Source organism: Pistacia vera, unplaced genomic scaffold (genome assembly GCF_008641045.1).
Source record: "Pistacia vera cultivar Batoury unplaced genomic scaffold, PisVer_v2 Contig320, whole genome shotgun sequence".
Classification (NCBI taxonomy): Eukaryota; Viridiplantae; Streptophyta; class Magnoliopsida; order Sapindales; family Anacardiaceae; genus Pistacia; species Pistacia vera.
The window spans coordinates 3,964,170-3,973,123 of record NW_022196136.1 but is presented as its reverse complement, the minus strand read 5'-3'; the positions used below and the strand labels follow the sequence as shown (position 1 = coordinate 3,973,123).

At 36.7% G+C, this 8,954-nt stretch overlaps 2 non-coding genes across 2 annotated transcripts; both read right to left on the bottom strand.

Annotated features, from left to right (window-relative positions):
* Nucleotides 1-5,405: 5,405 nt before the first annotated feature.
* LOC116137196 lies at nt 5,406-5,512 on the bottom strand. Its single transcript, XR_004129122.1, has one exon. It is a non-coding gene; the product is annotated as a small nucleolar RNA R71 (small nucleolar RNA).
* A 3,335-nt stretch (nt 5,513-8,847) lies between these two features.
* LOC116137199 lies at nt 8,848-8,954 on the bottom strand. The gene has a single exon (XR_004129125.1). It is a non-coding gene; the product is annotated as a small nucleolar RNA R71 (small nucleolar RNA).

Genomic DNA, 8,954 nt, shown 5'->3' with positions numbered 1-8,954 from the left:
CTGGTGTGTATGAAGAATGAAATAAAGAGGTGAATTAGAATCGATTAAAGGAACAATTGATTCTTCAGTTGAAGTTGGCATAACAACTAAACTATAATTTCAGGAAATTAAGCTGAAAGATAACTAAAAATTGAGCTGGAATTGAAGAAATTGAAGAATCTTGAGCTTCTTTGAGCTTAACTAGAATGAGATCAAGAGTTCAATTAATCTAATATCATATCAAGATGCAGAAAATTTCGTGCTCTGATACCATGTTAAAGAAGATGAAGTTAATGCAGAAGAAGAGAATTTGGGGAAAATCATGTTAACTTTTTCATTTCAACTTACTGTTTTATATTACAATAACCAACAACCATTTAACTCAAGTTAATAAACTAACTCAAGTTAATCAAACTAACTAGCTTTACATAGTAACATATAGAGAACTAATACATTGAACTGTATACTGCTAATAACATGAATTCAAAGTTCTTCATAATCAAGTTATTTTTCATTTGTTACAAAGTAACCAGTAGTTTGAGAAATTGACTTTCATTAAAACCAAAACTTATTTTGGAATTGAATTGGAAGATTGAACCCTATGCTATCCTATGACCCCTTTGTGAATTTGTAAAGTAAAGTAGGACAAACTGAGAGAAAAAGAAGAAGAGTTTGAAAAGAAGAAAATGTTTTCTATATTGAGTTAAATTGTTACAGTGAAAGGGAGCACTTTCCCTTTTATACAAACACATTTCAGTAAGAACAATTAATTGCTTTCTTAAGAGTATTTCTAAATGCACTTAGTAACTTTACATTTGCAACCCTTTTTGGTCGACATCTCCCTTCAAACCAAATTGGTCTAAGTGTTGACATTATACTCACTTGAGCAGCCTTTTTGCAGAAACTTCATTAATCTCATTGAGATTAGCACCTGACAAAAAAAAAAAAAAAAAGGCACTGTCATAGCGCAGACTTTGGTAATTACAGACGTCTTGAAAGGACTATGGCAATAGGTCTGAGGAGAAGCACACATAACAATTTGCACACCAGGTCAATTTAGTTAAGTAAATCACAACTCCATTTATCATAACACAATTTTCATAGCAATTTTTTTGCAACTAGAAAACCATCATAGTGGACCACTATTTGTACACCAAGTCAAATTAGTTAAGTAAACCACAACTCCAATTATCAGAACACAATTTTCATAGCAATTTTTGCAGCTAGCAAACCGTCAGAGTGGACCACAATTCAACTGCTCAGAAACATAGGTTTAGCAACTTGAGCAAAACAGAACAGTGCAAAATTCCACCAGTAAAGAGTAGACTATCCAAGCCACTCTGGACACATCCAATCTACTAAGAGTAGAGCTACTATAGTAATCTTCACAACAACACATAAAGAATTAACTCATTCAAGTAATTTCAGAACTGAGCTAACTTTATATAAGAACCAAAAATGCAATAAAAATTTAGGATGATGAAGCATTAGAAAACAAAACTGCCGATTTCTGTCTCAACTCAACAAACTGGCCAGTTGAAAGTGGCTTGGTCAAGAGATTAGCAATCTGTAGCTTAGATGGAACATATTGAACAATCAATTTTTTGCTAAAACTTGCTCCCTAATGTAATGAGTGTCTATTTCAATATGTTTTGTCCTTGCATGAAAAACTGGATTAGATGTTAGGACCCTTGCACTCACATTGTCACACCAAATAATAGAAGTTGTGTGAAATGCAATGCCTAATTCAGAAATCATACTCTAGAGCCAAGCTACTTCTGTGGCTGTTTGAGCAAGAGCTCTACATTTAGCTTTTGTGGAGGATAGAGCAACCACTTTTTGCTTCCTAGAACTCCACTAAATTAAGTTTGGACCCAAGTAAACACAATATCTATTAGTTGACCTTCTATCATCTGGATTGCTACCCCAATCTGCATCAACATAACACTCAGTATGCAGAAAACTATCTGGCTTGAATTGCAATCCAAAATGTAGAGTTGCTTTGACATATGTAAGGACTCTTTTGTAGGCTTGCATTGGAGATCTGTAGGGGCCTGTAAAAGTTGACTAAGCTTGTTCACGACAAAGCTTATATCAGGTTGTGAGTGTCAAATATTGGGGAGCACCTATTGTGCTTCTATACAAGGTAGGATGCTCAAAAGCTTGACTATTAGTTGCACATAATCTAGTACTAACAGCCATTGGAGTAGCACATGCATGAGCTTCTATCATTTGAGTCTTAACAAGCAAATCAGTGGCATACTTGGTTTGCTTGAGATGAAGACCAATAGGTGATCTAGTAGCTTACAGACCCAAGAAATACTTCAAAGAACCCAAGGTTTTTAGTGCAAACTCTTTATTAAGATCCTTCATCATGTGAGAAATGTTAGTAGAATCTGAGCCTGTAATAAGAATATCATCTACATACACAAGCACATAAGTAATACCAGAAGATTGTTTAAAAATAATGAGACTAGAGTTTAAAATAGAATTCTGGAAACCCTTGAGCTGAAGAATAGTTTTTAACTTGTCAAACCAGGCTCTAGGAGCTTGTTTTAGGCCATATAGTGCTTTGTTTAGCTTGTAAACAAATGAAGGTTGATCAGAAGCTTCAAAGCCAATACGTTGTCTCATATACACTGTTTCATTAAGAATGTCATTGAGAAATGCATTATTCACATCAATTTGTTGGATATCCTAAGAATTAGAGATTGCTAAGGTAAGGATTATCCTAATAGTGGATGGCTTGATGACTAGACTGAATGTCTCAAAATAATCTAGTCCAGGAGTTTGTTGAAAACCTTTTGCTACTAATCTAGCTTTGTACTTCTATAGGGAGCCATCTACATTAAATTTGGTTCTAAAAACCCATTTGTTTCTAACAATATTCATATTAGAAGCTGATGAACAAGTGTCCAAGTGTTATTGTGAATAAGAGCTTTGAATTCAACTTGCATTACTACCTTCCAAGCAGGGTTAGAAAGAGCTTTAGCCACTGAAAAAGGTTCAGATTCTACAATAGTTTGACTTGTAGTAAGGTAGGCTATATGTGGTAAAGTTTCAGTACTGTTTAGAAACACGACAGTGGCTGTATCAGACAAACTAGCCACTGTTTTTTCTCTTGTAAGCATAGGATAAAAATTTTGGACAAAAGAAGGTAGTTGATAGTCCGAGGATTATACTAGTTTATTTAAGCTTTTAGGCCGGATTTTAGATACTTCTTAGTTTATTTTTGCCTGAATTGCTACTTAATTCCTTACATTTTGTGTTTCAGGTTAAAATGGACATTTTGAGCGAATAAAGACAGATTTGGAGTTTCTGGACTCAGAAGCGAGTGGAGGGCAATTCTGTAATTTTAGAATTCTTCAGGAAGCTTCGCCGTGGCGAAGGTTGTTCTTCGCCACGGTGAAATGAGCTAGTCACGTACCAGATTCAACTCCTTTGTCGCCGCGGCGAGATTCCTTCTTCGCCACAGTGAAGTTTGCACTTTCTAGTTTTTGTAAAACGCACAGTTTCATTTTTAGGCTAAGTTTTAGGATTTTGGGCAAGGTATAAAAGAAATACTTAGTCTTTTTGTTTAGGGCATTCGTGGAGAGATTGACAGCAGTTTTACATTTTCTTAGACTTATTTTTGATTGATTTTGGATTAAACAAAGTGTGAAGATTCGAGGTGAAACCAGTGGATTCGTCAATTGGGGAGATTCTTTTCCTTTTCTCTTGTTTCCATGATGTTGAACTTGGAATTTTTCATCTCTTAATTTTTTTATTGATTTAGCCATGAACTAACTTATTTTGGGTTAGGGTTTTGATGTAGTTCGGATTTTAATGGGTAGAGAGTTGATGATTATTAATTTCATATGAGTTTGCTTTGATTGTGTGATTATTCTGTATTTATTGTTTTTATGTGATGAACATGATGAGATTGAGAGATAATTCATGTTAAGCTTCTTGAGTAATCACCATTGTATTATTGGATGCTAGAGATAGATTCAAGAACCAATGAAATCAATCTAGGATTCTTGTCCTTAATAAGCTTAGATTTATTAACTTTCATTTTGTTGGGTGCGGAAGGTTAATAGGGAAGAGTAGGAAAACATAGCCTGAGAAGGTATGTTAGACACCTTAGAGAGTTCGATTTACAATCAATGCATGTGAATATGAAATTAGTTTAATTCTTTAGGTTTAACCCATAGAGTCCGAATGAAGTCAAAACCCTACCCGTTTATTTGAATTGATTTTGTCCCCTTTTGAATCTTGCTTTCATAGTTTACTTTTATTTTAGTGAAATTTTGTTTTAGTTATAGTTTAAATTGCTCCCTTAAATCCAAAAGAATTAGAAAACTTAGTGCTTAGCAACAATCCTCGTGGGAACGATGCTCACTCATCACTCTATTACTTGTGCAACTAGTATACTTGCTACATATTGCATGTTGTAGGAAACACGCATCATGTTTTTGGCGCCGTTGCCGGGGATTGAGGTTTAACCCATAGAGTCCGAATGAAGTCAAAACCCTACCCGTTTGTTTAAATTGATTTTATCCCCTTTTGAATCTTGCTTTCATAGTTTACTTTTATTTTAGTGAAATTTTGTTTTAGTTATAGTTTAAATTGCTCCCTTAAATCCAAAAGAATTTGATTGCTTCAACTTGAAAACGGTAGAAAACTTAGTGCTTAGCAACAATCCTCGTGGGAACGATACTTACTCATCACTCTATTACTTGTGCGACTAGTATACTTGCTACATATTGCATGTTGTAGGAAACACGCATCAAGTTTTTAGCATCGTTACCGGGGATTGAGTTTTAAGTTAACATTGAGTTTTTCTATAGTTAGCTAGATTGAAGTTTTAATTTTTGTTTTCAAATTTCAGTTGGTTTGTGATCTCACTTTCTTTCATTAATTCTGTGCAGTTTATGCGAAGAGCGAGACGTCAGCCAGTGGTTCCTGCTGATCTTGAGATTGAGAGAACTACCAGACGACTTAATAGAGAGCGAAGAGAAAGAGAGGATATAGTGGTTGAATCAGAAGAAATAGTTGTTGAAATGGCACAACCAGAAAACAGGACACTAAGGGAATTCTCAATTCCCACGGTTAATGGCAGTGGGTCGAGTATTACTAGGCCTATGGTGCAAGCCAACAACTTTGAGATTAAGCCGGCAATCATTTAGATGATCCAGCAGTCGGTAAGGTTTAATGGTGATTTGAAGGAAGATCTGAATCAGCATATTGTGAACTTCTTGGAAATTTGTGACACCTTCAAGTCGAACGGAGTGTCAGATGACGCCATTAGGTTGAGGTTATTCCCATTCTCATTGGAGGATAAAGCAAAGGAGTGGTTAATGGCACTACCATCGGGAACTATCACAACATGGAATGATCTAGCACAAAAGTTCCTGACCAAGTTCTTTACTCTAGCAAAATCAGCAAAACTGAGAAATGATATCACATCATTTCTACAAGAGGAATCCGAGTCATTGTATGAGGCTTAGGAGAGGTAAAAGGAATTGATGAGGAAATGTCCACACCATGGGTTGCCAGTTTGGCTTCAAGTCCAAACATTCTACAATGGACTGATGGGTAATGTGCAAACCATGGTGGATGAAGCATCGAGAGGAGCTTTGCAAAATAAGACACCAGAGGAGTGTTAGAGTAGATGCCCTAGAGCCAATCAATTATTGTGGAATTGACTCTTTGTAATAATGTTCATTAATCAATAAAAGGCATTTTATACTATATCGCGTAAATCATATTATTGCAATACGTATTGATATATGTCCTTAGAATGGTAGAACCGTGACGAGGGTATCAAGTGTTTCAAACCTTGATAGTGAGAACCCACCTATGAGCACATATGGTGGCCATTCTAGAAACGTCCATAGCCCCAGTATTATTCTGAAGTAAGGGCACAAATAATACGGTAAGGCTATCATAGTGTTGAACGACCCTATTGAAAGGCAGTGACTGATCTCACTTGCCAAGGTTGTTTGGTGACAACCTAGTGCAACACATGGGTGCTTGTTGTAGGCGATTACACCGCAGCAGGTTCACTGGACTGACCCATCAGAGGATTCCATATGGATGGTAACCCTAGTGTCTATGGAAAAAATCCTCTAACGAATGGTGGTGCATGTGATCCTTAGACTTGAGATCACCGGAGCACCTTGTGCTCCAATTGGTGTAGTTTGACACTAGCCTAACACAGTTCTTTTCAAAGCTGTCAATACGGTGGTGATTGGCTGCATCAAGGAGTGTATCAAGACTATGGTGGATTGACAGAGTATTCATCACTCTCGAGTGTGGGAGAAAGTTATCTTACAGCGTAATTCAGTATATGGCAATGACACTAAAACTGTGGCCACAATGGGATTGAGTTGTTGCTATATCCAGTTTATAATACGGGCTATTGGTCTAGAAACTGAATAAATAATATCGAGAGTAATCGAAGGTTGACACTATTTCATGCCTTCGTCTCGTCGAGATAACGTATGATGAAAGGATCGAATTGCACGGTAACCATATCGTTGACAGGTAGCTCATTTGCTGAATCCGAATCTATTGGGTGGCCATGATGCCTTGCTAGGGGCCAATCTTGGTCTGTGTATTAGTGAGACGATTAATTGGTGTTAATCGGGATACTATACACTGCCAATATGATGAGGAGCCTATGGGTCACACACATAGAAGATAATTTAAGATCCAAGAAGAAAGAAATGGTGTTTTCGTCTTTTAAGGCGAAAGGGCATTTTGGTAATTTCACAAAGCAATTAAATTTGCTGAGGTCGTAGCCTTTATTTAATTTGTTAGAAAAATTAAATAAGTGAAATTACGTTTAAATGTGTGTTTGCACATATTTAAATATATTATCATTATTGTTAAATGTTAATATATATTTAAATATATATTAATTGATTTTAATTGAGATAATGATGAAAAATAAAATAAATCAAATTGGGAGTGTTTGGAAACATGGGGCGTTTGGGTTGGAGCCCAAGCCCATTCCATATGGGATTAGGGCAACTTAATTAAATATAAAAGGAAAAGTGTGTGTTAATTAATTTGATGAATTGATTTTCTCTTTGAAATTAAAACACACATAGCAACCCCATCTCCTCCCACGCCAGATTTGGGTTTTGGCCTAAAATCAATTCTATTGATTTGCTTTCTTCTTAATCTTGAAGCCAAAGAGGATCTAGCAAATCCCTCTTTGGTTCTTTTGAGATTGTCTTCGTATGGACTACGTGGATTCGATCCTATACTTGGATCGGTAGCAAAACATTCGTTGAAAAATTTGGAGGAGCCTCCAACGTGCGTTTGTTTTTCTTTAAACTCAGATTTATTTTTCTGCAGATTTTATTTTAATATGAATTGTAAAATTATACTCTTGATCTTGGCTCATGTAAACGATCCCTGAATTATATTTTTTGCTTCCGCTGCATATATGGGACCGTTTGCTCACAGTGGTATCAGAGCCTAGGGTACTGAATTTTACAATTTTTATTTGGATGGTTGATAACATGTATTTGATGATATAATGTTGCCTTATAAAATCTCCCTTAAATCATATTTTGAGAAATTGATTAATCGATTAATCTGAATTTGTTGATGAACTGCATGTTTGGTTTAATGCATGATGGATTTTTGTTGAGATCAATGTGTTTGATTGATTGCAAAAATCCGTTTAGAGTGTTTTTGGTTGCTGTATGAACAGATCCAGAGCTACAAATCTGTGTACGCTCGCCGCGGCGATATAACCCATTGCCGCAGTGAGCGTTGTTCACTCTGGCGCTGGTGATGAAACCAGCGCTCGTCACAGTGATATAAATCATCACTGCGGTGATCGTCTTCTGGACGAGCGCTGTACGAAATAGCGCTCGCTGCGGCGATATAACCCATCGTCCTTAGGACGGGCGTTGTACCAAATTGCTACGGCGTATGTTAAGCGTGGCGTCAAGTAATCAACGCACGCCGCAGTGATCTAACTCATCGCCACAGCAAGCGCACTTCCAAGTGTGTAGGGGCCAGAATGTAAAGTTTCAAAACTTTTAGACCAAACACAGTTCTACAAATTGTCAGGGGTAAATTGTAATTAACCCACAAATTTCAAAAATTGATTGTTTTTGAAATGTATGCTTTGTCGATACTTACTCATCACTCTATTACTTGTGCGACTAGTATACTTGCTACATATTGCATGTTGTAGGAAACACGCATCAAGTTTTTGGCGCCGTTGCCCGGGATTGAGTTTTAAGTTAACATTGAGTTTTTCTATAGTTAGCTAGATTGAAGTTTTAATTTTTGTTTTCAATTTTCAGTTGGTTTGTGATCTCACTTTCTTTCATTAATTCTGTGCAGTTTATGCGAAGAGCGAGGCATTAGCCAGTGGTTCTTGTTGATCTTGAGATTGAGAGAACCGCCATACGACTTAACAGAGAGAGAAGAGAAAGAGAGGATATAGTGGTTGAAACAGAAGAAATAGTTGTTGAAATGGCAGAAGCAGAAAACAGGACACTAAGAGAATTCTTAGTTCCCATGGTTAATGGTAGTGGGTCGAGTATTACTAAGCTTACTGTCCAAGCCAACAATTTTGAGATTAAGCCGACAATCATTCAAATGATCCAGCAGTCGGTAAGGTTTAATGGTGATTTGAAGGAAGATCCGAATCAGCATATTGCGAACTTCTTGGAAATTTGTGACACCTTCAAGTCGAACGGAGTGTCAGATGACACCATTAGGTTGAGGTTATTCCCATTCTCATAGGGGGATAAAGCAAAGGGGTGGTTAATGGCATTACCATCGAGGACTATCACAACTTGGAATGATCTAGCACAAAAGTTCCTGACCAAGTTTTTCTCTATAGCAAAATAAGCGAAATTGAGAAATGATATCACATCATTTCTACAAGATGAATCCGAGTCATTGTATGAGGCTTGGGAGAGGTACAAGGAATTGATGAGGAAATGTCCACACCATGGGTT